Source organism: Dermacentor andersoni, chromosome 7 (genome assembly GCF_023375885.2).
Source record: "Dermacentor andersoni chromosome 7, qqDerAnde1_hic_scaffold, whole genome shotgun sequence".
NCBI classification, from domain to species: domain Eukaryota; kingdom Metazoa; phylum Arthropoda; class Arachnida; order Ixodida; family Ixodidae; genus Dermacentor; species Dermacentor andersoni.
Window position 1 is genome coordinate 120404516 of NC_092820.1, and position 16635 is coordinate 120421150.

General features: G+C 45.1%; 1 long non-coding RNA gene across 3 annotated transcripts in view; it reads left to right on the forward strand.

Moving 5' to 3' along the window:
* The window catches only part of LOC129385638 (uncharacterized), a 28139-nt gene that overhangs the window by 8983 nt on the left and 2521 nt on the right, over positions 1–16635 (forward strand). The window contains exons 4-7 of one of the 3 annotated variants that reach the window (XR_008613117.1): positions 3628–3706; positions 5902–6065; positions 14105–14275; positions 15525–15716. This is a non-coding gene — a long non-coding RNA (uncharacterized lncRNA). The remainder of the gene's footprint in view (positions 1–3627; positions 3707–5901; positions 6066–14104; positions 14276–15524; positions 15717–16635) is intronic. The other 2 variants (XR_008613115.1, XR_008613116.1) reach the window with 2 other exon arrangements.

Sequence of the window (16635 nt, forward strand, 5' to 3'; positions counted from 1 at the left end):
CTCATGTTTTCTTCGATATTCCTTTAATAGCCATCAGTTGCCCAAAGTAGGCAGTCTATTGTGACCAACATACTTTGCGTTCTTTTTTTCATTACGGTGCCCCCGCACCACAAAACGAAAAAAGAAGCGTTGTTGCGGTGCAGCAAATTGTCGTATGGCGAAAGTGCTATTTTGTTATTTCTTTTGCGGAAATTAATGGGCCATTGGACGCTTAAGCTGCCGGATACTCTTATTATATTATTGCGATAGCAACTATATGGACACTCTAGGCGCATTCCTGCCGTCGCCGTCATGTTCCGCATAAAGTCCAAGTGCTATAACATCTAACCCCGCGCCGCAAGCTGTATGTGCGAGTGAAAGCGTGTGGGGGGTGGGGGGAAATGGGTGAGCCGACGATAGTCGCTCAGTCTTGTGGGCGCAAGGGAGAAAAGTGAGGAGCAGGCGCGCCGCCTTCCGTCGCGCGCGATACATCGGGGGGAGTGGATGGAATGGGGGCAGGATGTAGGATTGTGTGAATCTGTGATTGCGCAACATGTTTATTTGCCTTATTTGCCTTATTATATACCGTGACTTTTTCTTAGATACGTAGATTTATTGGAGACTTATTTATACGTATGTTTAAATATCTTGTTGCGAGGTTTTGTGTATACGTGCAGTGAACTTCGTTTCCAGTGGCACTTTTTGCCCTTTATCAAGCTGTATCTTCGCATTTGTATATTCCATTGCTTCTTCGCATTTCTAATGTACCAGGGCGAGTCAAATGAAAGTGAGCCTACCCACCCTGCACAATTGTGGTTCTGTTCATTATCTGCAAGGCCTGCGCGTAGCGTACAGGCATCTCTCATTTACAAAAGTGACACGCAGGTGTGAAGATAAATGTTCTTTAATGCTCTCATGCACTGGGTTGAACATGGTTGCGTGCCGTAATGGACTCTCCAGAAGTTGAGCAGCGTGGTGCCGTCAGGTTTTGACAGCTGAAGGTGTTTCCCAAAAGGAAATTAGTCACCGTATGGCTGCCGTGTACATGGAACATTGCATTTCATTGGCCACTGTGAAGCGTTGGAACAAACGGGTTCAAAGAAGGACGTGAAATTTGCAAAGACGATCCCAGACCGGGCCAAAGCCATCGTGCAATCACCCCTAACAAAATTGCAAAAGTTGATGAGCTGATGAGACAAGAACGGAGGATAAGCATCGATGAACTGGCAGAGCGTGTGAACATCAGTCACGGTTTGGTTCACGCCATAATTCATGAACACCTCGGTTATCGGTTCTTGTGTGCGCAATGGATGAACAAGATTTTGAACCACCACCAGAATACGGAGAAGATCAGCGCTGCGTTTACTCATCTGATCCGGTATCACAATAAAGGTGACTATTTCTGGTCTGCAATTGTGATTGGAGACGAACCATCATGCCACTACTAAGAGCCTGAAACACGACAGCAATGCTTACAATGGAAACATTCAAATTCCCCTTCCCCAAAGAAACCAAAGGCCGGCATTTCCGCCAGTAAGGTGTTGTTGACTTTTATTTTTCGATCGTCGGGGGCCATTACTGATAGAATTTTCTAAATCTTGAGAGACTATCAATTGTTTCCGATATTGTGAAACGCCGGATCGGCTGCGTGTCGCAATCAAGAGGAAACTACGTGGAATATTGACGAATGGGGTCATTTTGTTCCACGACAATGCCCGTTCCCACGTCGCTGATGTGGTTAATATAAAGCTGGCAAAGTTCAAGCGGGAAACGCTGCAACATCCGCCATACAGCTCAGACCTGTCGCCTTGCGACTCCCACATTTTGCGGCAACCGAAAAAACAGCTCAAAGGAACTAGATTCGTCTCGGACGATGTCGTGAAAGTCAGTTGCAGACGTTTTGAAGGAGCGACCCAAGGAGCTTTACGAGACGGGAATTGCGCGACTCTTTAGTCATCGGAACAAATGTCTAAATGCTCATGGGGGCTACTTTTAATTAAAGTACCCCGTTTGTTATATATTCGCATTAGCTCACTTTCATTTGACTCGCCCTCGTATATTATGCAGAACTCATGCTTTTTATACGTGGTCTCTGTTGCGACTATAATTTCGGTGCAATTACTCAGGATACACGACCGGTGACAGCTGCTGCTGCGTAACACATTGGAACAAATGGCAGCGTCATTGAGATTTTTCACTGGCTGTTGCATATGTACAAGAATGTAAACAAGGATCTTGAATGACAAAGTGTCATTAACATATTTGTCTTCAACTTGTTCATCTTATGGCCTTTACATTTTTCATATCAGCAGCATGCACTGCTTTGCTGGCTTCGAACTGATGTAGTTCTGAAGTTCGTGTGATATTATCTTTACTTATTAAATAGACAAAATACATGGAAGCATTGACATCAGTTATGTTGGGCACAATTTTTGGCACTACGAGTACATTCTTTTATGAAAAAATACATATTTTACTTGTATTAACAGTGCGTAGCGTTCAACAATTCGTTTGCAGCATCTTTGGCAATGACAATGCAGTTATTATTCGTTTATTTGATCCCTAGGCAATTGTTTAAAAGAAAACTCTAGCTCGGGCCCAACTCCGACGTGGCCTATTCAGATACATGTAAAACGGCAGAAACGGTTGCCTGAAATAACTCCTAAATCGCTTTTAATGAAATTTGTTGCATTTGAGAGAGTATGCTAAATTCTAGTGTCTGTTGGAAGCAGACTTTCGATTTAGGGCCTGAACTCTGTTTAAAATATTTAGAAAAATTCGAAAGTGCGAAAGAAATAGAAGCACGAAGTTTAAAATAATAGCTATGCATCAAGAACAGATATCGCGTTTCTGTAAATGGCATCCATTACACCATTCAAAGCGGACAAATTCGATATGTCAATGTGTATCTTTCGTGAATTGGTTATGTTATGTACAAGGGTTCTGCAAAAGCCGTATTTCCATAATACTTAATTTTTTGAGACTCATGTGTAACATATCAATTTTGTCCGCTGTAGATGTACTATTATGTGCAATTCACAGAATTTTGATATCAATTATCATTGCTGATTTACAGAGTTGTATACTTAACTGTCTCGTTTTCTGAAAATTTTCGATTTTTGCCACTTTTCAATAAAATATTGACGACCTCAATCGAAAATTCGAAACAAACAGCCACTAGAATTAAAGTTCTTTTTTTTTTTAATGCAACAAACCTCGTCAAATTTGGTACAGTGGTTGCCGAGAAATACGAATTCTCCTCCTACATGTATTTAGATAGGAGCATCCAACCTAATGTTTCCTCTTAAGGAGGAGGTCCACCTGCAACGTGAGCCCCCCCCCCCCAACGAAATTTCTGGCTACGCCACTGGCTGTGGGCTATGGTAATGGGGTTTCGTTAAAAGCATGATGCAATAAAAACATAACATTGACACTTTAGCTTCAAGAAAGCCTTTGAGTACAGGGCTGTTATACGTGAGCTAAAAATTTCCTTGCCAAATGATTTCGAGAGTGTCTGTTTCAGCTAAAAACTCTAAAACTAGTTTCGGATTAAAAAGTGGTTCATTGCAGAGAAAACATTTCGGGTGAAGAGGAATATTTTCGCGATATGCGGAAATGAAATATTTTTTCTCTGTGCTTCAATTGCAGGGCATTGAATAAGAACGTGCAGGACTGTGAGATTTTGGCCGCACTTACCACAAGTGGGAGGTTACCTCCCAGTCAAGAGGTAAGAGTGAGTGCCGTAAGTGTGTCCTATTCTTAATCGGCAAAGGAGCACTTCGTTACATCATGATGTTCTCTCCGGTACCCAATATGCTAATTTGCGTTTTATCAAGTGCACTTTATTTGATATCTCAGCATTCCACTGTTGCTGCCAATGGATTTTGAGCTTGTGACGCAGGTATGCTTTAAGATCGGTGGCTGGGATGGGTATGTTTATGTCCGTGTCACTAAAAGCTACTGAAGTAGCTTTCTCGTCAGCAGCTTCGTTTCCCTTTATGCCACAGTGGCCAGGTTCCCCAGCATAGGATGATCACTTGTTTAGCACTATAATCTGAGCGTAGCAATGTATACAGTTCATTAAAGACAGTGTTTTTATGTTTGCGTACGTTCATAAGGGCTCGCACTACACTCAATGAGCCTGTGAGTACTATAGCCCTAGTAAGATTCGTTCGCCTGATCTGCTTCACTGCTGAGAGTATTGCATATGCTTCCGCTGTAAAGATACATGTATGTGGGTTCAATGTACCGGATATTAAGAATGCTGGTCCTAGTGCTGCGTAAGTAACACCAGAAGAAGACTTAGAGGCATCTGTATAGAATTCAGCACAATAATATTTATCCTGAAGCTCAAGAAAATGTGACCGTATGTGTGCCTCAGGTGCTCGTTTTGATATTTCTGAAAACGAGACGTCACATTCGGTAGACTTCCACTCCGACGGCGGTGGAAACCGCGTAGTTGCCATTATGACATTCTTCAAAATCGGCGCACCTGATTCTTCGGACAATGCTTCCAAACGAAGGGACAGAGGTCTAGTGCCTGGGCGGTTACGGAAAAGCCTGGCCGTAGACAGATCGTGAAAAACTGAATGGCATGGATGACGCAAATCTGATTTCACCTTCAGGGCATAAGAGAACCTTAAATATGTTCATTGATGATGTAGAGACTATTCGTTGAATTCAGCATACAGGCTTTCTACGGGGCTTGTCCTGAACGCACCAGTAGCAAGACGGATACCCAAGTGGTGGACGGAATCGAGCATCTTCAAAGCACTAGGCGTGGCAGAATTATATACAATGGCTCCATAGTTAAGTTGTGACCGTATAAGACTTATGTACAAGCTCAAGAGGCCTGTTCTGTCACTTCTCCAAGGTGTGCGGGACAAGAGCTTCAGTAGATTCATTGTCCTCAAGCACTTCATTTTCGAATATTTTAAGTGTGGGATAAAAGTTTAGAATCTAAAATGAAGCCTAAAAATTTATGTTCATGACTCACAAATAGCCGTTCCCATTAAGATCAATAACGGGCTCCGTTATTACACCTCTCTTATTGGAGAAGAGAATGCAGGTACGTATTTGTGGGTTTGGTTTAAAGCCGTTCTCGTCTGCCCACTTAGACAATTTATTCAGGCCAAGCTGCACTTGTCGCTCGCAGATACTAAGATTACCTGACTTCTAACCTATTTGGATATCACCCACGTATACGGAATAAAACACTGTACGTGGTATGATAGCATGGAGTGAATTCATTTTCACAAGGAATAAAGTACAGCTCAACACTCCACCTTGTGGCACACCAGTCTCCTGAGTAAATAGACGAGACAGGACGTTACCAAACCGAACATGAAATGTGCGGTGGTACTGATAACATTGAATCAAGTTTAGCAAGTTGCCTAGATCGCCCATTCCAGCTAGATCACGAGGGATTCCGAAACGCCAAGTAGTGGCACATGCTTTCTCCATGTCTAAAAATACTGATAACAAAAAGTGTTTGTGCACGAAGACATCACGGATATTTGTCTCGATGCGAACAAGTTGATCTGTAATGGATCTACGTTCCCTGAAGCCGCACTGCAAGGGATGTAGTATCTTGTTGCTTTCAAGAAAATGGACCAGACGTCGGTTAGTAATTTTCTGAAAGATTTTACATAGGCAGCATGTTAGAGCTATAGGCCTACAGCTGCTGGCCAAAGATGGGTTCTTGCCCCCTTTCAGATTAGGGATTATGATTGCTTGCGTCACCGCGGTCACACTCCGTGTGACTTGAGGGGCCGCCGAATGATGTAGCGCTGCCCCCCAGCGCGCCACGTCGCTGTAGGATGGCGTAGACTGGCTCATGGGGAAGCGTTTGCACGCCTCTTGGTAGGAAAGGTTCAGTTTAACTTTGATTTTGATTATTTGTTTTTTTTTTCTTTTTGCCAGGATGGGCAAGACGCGAGGTGATCCCCTTCACAGTTAGCGCAACTGGTCGTGGAAGTGCAAGTGTCGGTCGAGTGCTCGTTTCATGCACATCTTGCACAAGTAGTGCACCCTCGGCAGCTTTGCGATCCGTGCCCGAACCGCTGACACTTGAAGCATCGGCGTAGGTTAGGAATGTGTGGCCTTGCACGGAGTTTCCAGTATTCTGTTTCTATTGAGTATGGTAAGTTGCTAGTTCAAAAAGTGATGATTATATGCGTAGTTGGTATTTCCTTGTCATCTCGCCTTATTTTGATCCTTTGTACCTTAACGACGTTCTGTTCTTGCCATCCTTTTAGTAATTCACCTTCGCTAAGTTCGAGAAGGTCTTCTTCCGAGATGACACCACACCCCCCGGATCCCCCTTTCCCCAAACACGGCTAAGCCGCCCACGGTTATATGCGGGAGGGGCCAATGCTCGTGTGCTCCGGCACGTGGTGTCGCAACACCCCAAACGCCTGCTGCCGCAGACGCCCCTGCGGGGAACGGGCAAACTGAGCCAGTCACACCGGCGTGAGAGTTATATTTGCCCTGCTGCATAGCAAGCAATACCATAGCCAAAACCTTGAAGAATGGTATTTCTTTCCTCAGGGACGAATGAGTCGACGTAAGTTCTTCTGGTGCCTTGTTTTGCCTTGAGTGCCGCTTCGTAGTCACAGTCCTCTTCCAGTATTATTTCCTCGTCGAAGCCGGTGGGAAAAAGTTGAGGATGCAAACGTGAACCTGGATCCAGAACCTGGTGCCAGGATATCTTCACTACTTGCCTCTGGCTAGTCTAGCGTATCTGTTCGCTCACTGAATGTCCGGGCACTCATTGCTGTGTAAGATGGATGCGTCGTCTTCTCGGCAGCTTGCGGTCAAGAAAGCGCATTGCTACTCGTCGACGTTGCAGCTCGGCCTCCTCCTTATAGAATTTGTCGAGGGATAAAATACAGGAATGATAACTGCATTGCCACTGCCAAAGATGCTCAACAAATTCTTGAACGCTACGCACTGTCAAGACAAGTGAAATATGTATTTTTTCGTACAATAAACTCGTACGTCCCAAATATTGGGCCCGAAGTTACTGATACCAATGCTGCAGTCTTTTCTGCCCATTTGATAAGTAAAGAATATATCACACGGAGTTTAGATCTATATCAGTTCGAAACCAGCAAGGCAGTGCATGCTGCTGATATGATAAATGTAAAGGCCATGAAATGAACAATTTCAGGACAAATATTTTAATTAAGCTGTCATTCAAGAACCTGTTTGTACATATGTGATGGCCAGAGAAAAAGCTCAATGACACTGTATGTTGTTCTAATGTATTGCGCAGTAGCATGCTACCACCGGTCGTGTATTGTGAGTAATCACACGGGAAATATAGTCGCTACACAGAGCACATACAAAAAGGAAGCATTTGCACATTATACGAGTACATTAGCAATACAAAGATACAATGGAATACACAAATGCAAAGATACAGCTTTAAAAACCGTAATAGAAATCCCACTGGATAAAGTTCACTGCACGTATACACAAAACCCCGCAACAACCCATTTAAACATGCGTATAAGTCTCCAATTATTCTACGTATGTAACCAAAAGTCACTGCATATAATGCGTCAAACGAGGCAAATAAACACGTTGCGCAATCACACATTTACAAACCACAGAATACTAAGGTCCGGCCCCCCTGTCGCCACTCCCCGTGATGCATCGCGCACGACGGAAGGCGGCGCGCTTCCTTCCCGCTTTTCTTCCTTGCGTACACCATCGTCGGCTCACGAATGCCCCCCCCCCACCCCCCTTACGCTTTCACTCACACATAAAGCATGCGGCCTGTGGTCACGATGTTATCGTTCTTGGACTTTATACGGTACATGACGGCGACGGCAGGAATGCGCCTGGAGTGTCCATATAATTGCTATAGCAAAACATAAGAGTATCCGGCAACTGAAGGGTCTCGTGGCTCAGCCCATTACCTTCCCCTGACGAGTAACAAAACTCAACTTTCACCATGCGACAATTCGCTCCGCCGCAATGTATTTTTTTCTTTTGTGGTGCGGGGGCACTGAAATGAAAAAAAAAACGCAAAGGTAAGCATGCTGGCCACAATCGAATGCCTTCTTTGGGCACCTAATATTGCTACCAAAGGAATATCGAGAAAAACGTGAGACGCTTGGCCCATAGGGAACCGTACGCATGCTGCTCGGTATCCTACACCGGCGAGACAGGACTTAACGGAGAGGTTGCGCTCAAGCGAACACGTTGCAATCCGTCGAGCCTCCGCGGAGAGGGCGGCGAGCGACCATTGTTGCTTTTTTCTCTTCTGCTAGCCAGAAAGCGTCCAAACCTCGGCCAGGACAAAATCCACTCGGCCAGAGAAAAGCTAACGCGCACGGAAAAGCGCCAAGCGATGGTCGGCGCAGCAATCCCCTATGCCCTTCGGCTGGGTCTGGCAGTCCGCGAGTAGCAAGAACAATAAAATTGAAGAGGCTCTATGTGTCTTCACGAATAAAAGTAGACGTAGAAAAAATAAATAAGAACGTAGTTAACTTTGCTGGCTCTGTTGTCTTGACATGGATGCTCTGACGCAAGTGAAAAACAATGTGCATATTCTTTTCTGTGACATGATGGCACAAATAAACCACCACAACGCTTCGTCTCTTTGGACCTCCTGCGCGCTTTGTAAACTTGTCTGACACTGCGTGGATTTGGCTTGTCTCGTTGTTGGGTCTGATATACGACATTAGAAAGGTCAATGCACCTTTGGCGCCAAGTGTTTATAAGAACAATACACCCACAATGTTCCGGAACTGAAAATCTAAACCCGAACTTTTGGAAATGCCAATGCACCTTTTGCATAAAAAATTTATGAGAACTTTATGCCCATAAATATTCGAAATTCAAATCCATGCGCTCCGTAGATTCCACGGCCTCCGCCAGATGCCGCGACGAACCCGCTCACCATGAGAACGCCCTGGAAGCTTTGTGCTCGGACGGGGCTCCTTGCGTTATGTGAATCCAGGTGCATGGGCTTTGCCACAAAATCCAGGCCGAGTTCGCAATGTTCGCGCTTCCGTGTTCTTTTGAGCGTTAAAAAGACTTTATAGGCAAAATCAAGAATGATTTCCTGTGCCGGGGGTTGTTTTGGTCGGCGGTGCATGGCAGCACGAAAAACTTTAGGAGGGGGCTGAAGCTCTATTAGACCCCCCCCCCCCCCACTCATGGCGGCGCCCCTGCATGGTTGCAAGCGGTTATACACACATTAAGAGTTTCCCATGAAGCGGATGGGAAATAAGGTGGTCGGGCACATCTACGGCATCGTAACTCATGTCCGCAAGTATCCAGCGGCCAGCTGTACTGCTGGTAAGACATTACATTAGAGCCTCATACAACGTGGTGGCCGTTGTTCGAGTATATTCAACTTTGTCCCGCAGTACCGATATTCAAGTGGGGCAAAAGGTGAAAGTCCCATCATCACTCATAGGACGTGGCGATTTAACGTCTCTAGTTTTCTGTGGGTGACTATTGCTAGACTTTGATAATCATACTTCCAAACTTTCTGCTCGACGTTTTTGCTCGTATTTCCTTAACGTACGTCTATTTTGGAGATTCCATTGCTTCAACAATAGGACAGGAATCATTCTTGTTAAGCAGCCACTGTATGCCTGTAGTCATTTCTCAGTCAAACGAGGAATGAAGCCTTTGGTTGCAAATGTTAGGAAATGGCAAGGTGATAAAAGAGAGCCTGTCAGCGTCACATCCTTTTTCCTCCGGGTTGTCGGCTGTTGTTCCTACAAGGTTCATCGGCCACTTGCATATCCCTGCGCCCGCGTTCACATGCACAGCATGTTCTCGGTTTTATTTTTTCGTTGACCTCAATTCCTCAGGCCAGTCAAATAATTTTTTTATAAAAAGTCAGTCGAATGGAGTGTCACTGGTTTTTACTAAAAGGCTGCCGTTGCCTGCCTTCTGCGGAAGAAGTCTCTATAGTGCATTCTTTAAATGCAGCTGTAAAACCATGACTTTCCATTTCTATGAAGAGAACGTGATACTCGTGCGGTTAGAAAATGGATCTATTTCTGCTGGCTATACTCATTACCACCGCAGGTAAGTTAAAGCATTATAGCGTTCAGCAACGAAGCTTAAAGAGATCGTTTTACGTTCTTTTTTTCTAAAGCTCTAGGCATTCTTTCAATTTGTATTTTTCAGTTTTACGCAGCCTGGCAAGGGCACCAGTGTTCGTGACCGCTTATCGGTAATTGTGCGAGAGTATGCTCACATAGAACAAGCGTTCACGTGGGCTCCCCGATTCCGAAGTGCACAGTTGGAGGTTTATGTAAACTTTGCTCGAAACGTATGTGACACATATTCCGAAAGTACTAAACGAGAGCTTCACGACAACTTTGAGAAGAAATTTATGCACTCTGTGCGTTTTACCTTGAGATTGAAACACTTAGGGTTAACAAAAATGACACGGAAGGTAAGAAACGCGAAATGTGTGCCTGTAGGGGCAATTCCTTTCGCAGGTCCTCCTGTAAAAGAGACGCGAACGCAACTCATTTCGGGCACATTTTTAGGCGAGTGTATTCTGGTTGCTCTTTTGCAGAACACATTAGCGTGAGAAATCATAGCGCTGTCTTCAGTACGGCTTGCTTTTGTAATTAACACCAAGAGAGAGAGCCATGGGCGCGGGTTTTTTTCTCTTTTGGCGATCATTCTTGTGTCCACAAGTGCGCTGCGTTCAGCAAGGCAATGGCCAACCTATAACCCACCAATATCTCCGCATCACCATCTTTTAATGTTATTCTGACGCTGCATTCAAACGTGCAATGCATTGGTAAACTCAACACAAGGGCAGCACATTATCGAGCGCAACTCTTAGGTACCCGTTCCTTCGGACAGCGTCGGCGTAACCGAGCGAACGAGCACAACTAAGCACGAAAGAGCGAACGCTGAACGCAGCGGCAGATGAAAGCGCCGAAAGCGAAGAGAGAGCGAGGAGGAACGCGGAGGAGGGGGGTATGGCGAAAGCGACAGAAGAAAAGCGTACTGCGGAGCAAGAGGGGCTTTGCGGCAATGGTGGCTACGAGATGGCGCCAGAGTAGGGCGCTTCGTCCGGGCTATCTATCTGCGGCGGCTGCTGTGAATCGCTCCCACGCGTCACCGACACGTTGCGGCTCGTGACCTTCGGATTAGCCAGGCAATCACGCTAGACTACACTCCGTTTGCAATGTGCCGCCCGAGACAGATTGTCCCCGCCATCCAATGCATCGCGATATAAAAACGCGAATACAGCAGCACTCAAATTTCGCATTAGGGTGTACCGTAATCGTCGGTGAATTTTTACAAGGTATTTGAACTACGACGTACGCTTCTTTGAGAATTTCTGCATCTCTATGACAGACTGCTTTGTTTAAGCCAAAAAGCATCCAATGGTAAATAACTGCCAAAAACGGGTAGAAAATGAAATACATCTATTCTTAACTCTGAGGTTGAAATTCTCTCTTCTGATGAGGAACTGGTACATTTTAACGCCGAAAAGCAATGAACTGCATCTTGGTGCTAGCGACTGAATTACTAGAACGGATACATAAAGGGTGCTTGCAAAAGGTGCGGTACAGCTAGGCATTTTCGCCTACAAGAAAGGTCGCTGAAGTGAAGATCATTGAGTCTCCCCAGGCCGCTTCATTTCCGTGCCCGACAATAGCCTGCATGGTAGGAGACGCGTTTTTAAATGAACTTTTGCTGCACGCTGCTGCAGTAGAAGGTAGCTTTGAATGCGTCGATAGGGATTTCCGTGCGACGAAATATTCCACTGGTCTTATACGGAGAACTAGCGAAAAGATGTTGCAAATATTCCTAGAAATAGGTATGAATTTCGGCCACAATGATTCGGCCTAATGAAGCCGAAAGCTGAATTTTATCGACATTTTAAATGTTGCCGTGAAATATATATATATATGCTTATTATACATATCTATACATATCTAAATTTATAAATTCTTATCTGAGCTAATTCTTCTCTTAGATCTTGTACCAGTGGAAAATAAGGGTCACAACAAATTTTCGTCCTAAATACGACTCTCTTCTAGTATTGCACCGCATTTTGCAGCAATAAAAAAGCCTAGATGATTCAGACACACTGGAAAGGCGTTGGACCAGTAACCGAGACTTAGTGAAGCGCTAAAGCTTTTGGAGAATGCGGGTTCTCGGGTTCGGCAGGACCCCTGAAGAGTGACACCGGAATCACGTATACAGTCAACTTTTATTCTTTTGTCTCACATAGTGAAATAGAAAGCTGGGCGTTCGGAACACGCGCGCCGTACCCCGGACCGTGCCGCGCATAGGGGGCGCTAGACCTTCCAGCAGACGGCGATCATGGCGAAAATCATGACGAAAGCCCAGACGACAAAAGAACGCCGAGAAGCCTGCGACGGTTGAGAGTTGCTTGCATGAGTGCGCGCGTTTGCGCCTCCTTCTCTTCAGCGCGCGTGACGTGACGTTGGTGGTTTCTGTGCGTGCGAGTGCGCGCGTCACTGTATCTGTCTCTGCAGCGCCCGTGACGGTTGAAAAACACTGTTGATCTGACTGCCATACAGTGTGTCGAACCGAAATGTATCGGGGTTCAGTTCGGATTCGGGTGCACATTAATCCATAACTAGTGCTTCGGCTCAGGTTCAGTCGCGGAGAAAAAGCGTAATAGTTCGAATCGGTTCATACGGGTTCATAACAGATCGGAATGAAGGCGAAATAAATTTTATCGGAAAACGACGTTTTCAGGCCTCAATCGCGAATTGGTGCCAATGCATTTCGCTCGCTTATTCATTGCGAGGGTCTCGAATCTGGCAGCCTCGATGTCATTACGTAGCATGCGCGGTTTATTATGCACGTGCCTGCTCTCCTAAAGGATCACGTGGTACGTGACGCCATTGGGCTAAACATATTGTTCCACATTCGCTCACCATGGTTCTGAGTGGCGCTGCCTAACACTCTTAGGACTAGACCTAGTAAACATAAATACTCTAGTTAGTGGACGAATTGATGGCCGTCGCCGTAGCGCAATTGGTAATGCAACGCACGCGCAATGCGGAGGTTGTGGGTTCGGCTCCCATTAGCGTCGTTATCTTTTCGCTCACTTTCATTTCCCTTCATTATTTTCTACATTCCTACATACATTGTCTGTTGGCTTTATGTGGTCATTGTCGAGAAAACTCGAGCCACTGGTTTCCCCTTGTTCTCACGCTACATTACTGTTGCTTACACTAAAGCGACACAGGTTATTCTCACGTTATTGTGCATAGGTTTTAAAGTTACCTCAAAGATCGCGTCGAAACCAGGTGAAGTTTTGTAGTGCTTCCATGAATCGTATAAGTGTTTCCGGATGTCCTGTTGGTTCTGGCATTGGCTTACTAATGTTTTTAGCTTTGGATATTAGCTCGCAATTACGCTTAGAGAACTAAAGGCTTTATCATTTGTTGACAACCTAATATTGTTCAGAAAGATTGCAACTGTACTGGAACGTCGGCTACTGCACAGCAACGCCCTCTCAATCGTGCATTTGGTTGCATTTGGTGTAAAGCTTGATTGTTTATCATTTGGCTGTTATGTTTCTTGGGGAAAACTACAGTGCGTTTATCACGTACGAAATCTTACTGTTCAGGTCAACTGCAAGTTTGTTTTCATTTGCAAGTGTCACATGTTGCTAACCTAACACTAAAAGCTATTGGTCTGATTTCATACATAACAATAAAAAAGATATCGTACATTCAAACATCTTAAGGCCCTCTGTTGCGCTCTCGCGCAGTCGCACCCAGAGTTCGCATCCGTCGGTGTGGAACTTGGCGTCTCTTGCATTTGATAACCTAGCTGAAAGGGCGTAAAGAAAGTTGGTACGTACTGTACAAGAGGCGTATTAGGCGCCCACATTTTTACAGTTGCAGTTGTATTTTCAGAGATTATGAGCTGGAAGACGTGTTCGATAGAAGGCTCGTGCGTTACAAAACTTGTTGCGCCAAGGGTGCGCGTGGTGCGCTGGATTGCGGAGTAGTTTTGTCATTACTGTGTTTTCATGCTCCGCGTGGCAAAACCCGCCAAGTGTACACTTACACTCTATCTAGGCTACATATGGCCGGCAAAAAAATGTTTTGACTCCTGCCTTAAAACCTGTTTCTTGCAGACCTTATTACCGGCTTATGCACAAATAACCAAACTGAAAGAAGGTGCCGCTCTCGACGAGAATTAAAAGTGCGCTTCAACCCAGACAATCGGACTTGCGAATACTACCTTACATGCCGCCGTGGGGAAAGTTCCTTCAATGATATCAACGACTGTTACGAACAATGCAAAGGTAAGGAAACATCGATGCGACCACATGGCGCTCGCCTCCACGCATGCGCGACGGCGGCGGCTGAGCGGAGGCAAGAAAGAAAAAGAACCTGAAAAACGACAGGACACCCCGCGATATTTTCTATACATATAACAACGACCGAGGAACCCGAGCAGAACGCTAAGGTTGGCTGTCACAGTCAGTGCTTAGCCCTTGGGGCGAAACTGCCACTTTTCTAAATAAATAGATTAGTAAAATTATCCAACGGCTTGATTCGAACATAAATACTTTAGCCCGGAAACCCATATTTTAACTACTATGCCACCGGCACTTTCCTCCCAACACAGCTACCTCTTAATGAGATTGCAGTTTTGGCATACGAAATGCTGGAAATTATTTAAAATTAACTAACCCGCCATGAAACGCATCAAAGTGCAGGTCGATCCCGAAAATAGCGCAGTCTCAGAAATGTGTGCCCATCCCGAAGATAGTGCAGTCCACAAATTTAGGACCCCAACGCTCCTCCTACCCCTCCCCCCCCCCCTGCCTGCACGAGATGTGACGAAATCGAGTGTCGTGCGCAGTCACCCCGGCCCTACCTCCACCCCAACTCGCCCAGAAAGACTTCCGTCTTTCATCGTGTTCAACTGGAAGTTTAATCACCCGCCCAATTTTGTCTTGTTCAATGCTTCCTCTTTTGGATAAAACTACCCATTTATTTCGGCGCTTAAACGCACTTCGACAACATGTGCTGCCAACAAACTAGTAGGCGGGATCTTTTATCAAAATTCAGCACACATCATTTTACACAGCGAAAGTATTTACCGCTGCCGAAGGGGCCACAAAGAAGTTATTGCATAGAAATACATTCGAACATCTTTAATTGCACATTTTAAGGATATTCTTTCCACACAAACATCATAACCGTAACACACCAACAACCTAATATTTTCGCGCAGTGGACGATCAATCTGTCATGTTGAAACTCGCATATCTATAACCTTGAATCGGCCTTCATCCCCAAGCAAATGGCAACTGTATTGCAACATCACCAGCCGTATAAGTTCCACCTATACATGGAACCAGGATTCACGTTTTTGCCGAGTTCCAACTCATCTCGTTCGAATGCTTTAGCTAAGGTGCAATTCCCGCCCCTTCAATCGAGTAAGTCTGGATGTTACACACCTAACCCAACCGACGGCATATTTGGTCTTCTGTGTACTTTGTGCTTTGTTTCCTGCTTAGCGTGCTTATAACGGCTCTTTTTCAGAATTCGTTAAAAACCCGTGTGTTCTGCCTATCAAAGCAATTACGCAAGAAGGACATCTCTATAGCGACAAAGCTCAATTCCGTTACGGTTACGACCAAGGTACAGGTAAATGCGTCAAGTTCCTTCGGTCAATGTCTGATGGAAACAATAACAGCTTCACATCACGCAAACAATGTCTGGAAACCTGCGCACGTGAGTGGCTATATCAACAGCGTCTCGCGGGTCAATCTTTTTAATACCATGTTTTGCTTTATATTTCTCCGACAATGGTTGTGTGGTGTGCAATAGGGGATATGGCGAATTCGACAAGCATGCTTCCTCCATGATTCGTCGCAATTCCACAAGATATTAGGGCGTCAGTGAAAAGACTGTTGTCATCATCCCACGCGTTCCTCCTTTCATCTGAGCTCTCCGAATGCGGGCCCCGAGAGCCACGTCAGTCGTTGTGGTTAGGACAACAAGCGTATGTGGAACGCCCTGCTTACGAAATTTCGCATGTGTTCTCATTTAAAAGTGCTTTTTGTTTTCATTTTTTTTAGTTGTTGTACTTGTGAACAACGTCTGCAATTTACTGCAAGGGGTTTTTAGCGAGACTTCCACGACCGTTTTCGGGCACCGACGGTCAAAGCCGGTGGCGTTGGGCTGCGAACTCAGCACCAAAGGATAATAAAAAAAGAATAACTACATCTGTTTACCTTTTATATACGAAGAACAGTCAGAAAGAAACCCTGCGTCGGAGTGCCATTTTTTTTTCTCTGAAACGAAATCATTCTGATTAGGAAATCAATGTTACTTTGCGTATACAGCACTCGAATAGACAACAACATCAATATGCGTCTTCTTTTACTTCGTCTTTTGTTTGCATTTCATACTTTCCGTGTCTGACGTCGCGTTTTACCGACTCCAAGTTCGAGGTCAGCCAGGAGTTTTTACTGCTGCGGCTGCGAAAGCTGACGTCGTGGTGGAGCAACGTAGCCTGCGTCCGAAGCAGCCATATCACCAAGGCGTCAGTGATGAATTATCTCTAAGAAAAATCTAGGAAAATAAAAAGATCCTAATACTTCGCGCAAGTGGGTGTGATAACGCGATTACACACTTTCGTTAAATGAAT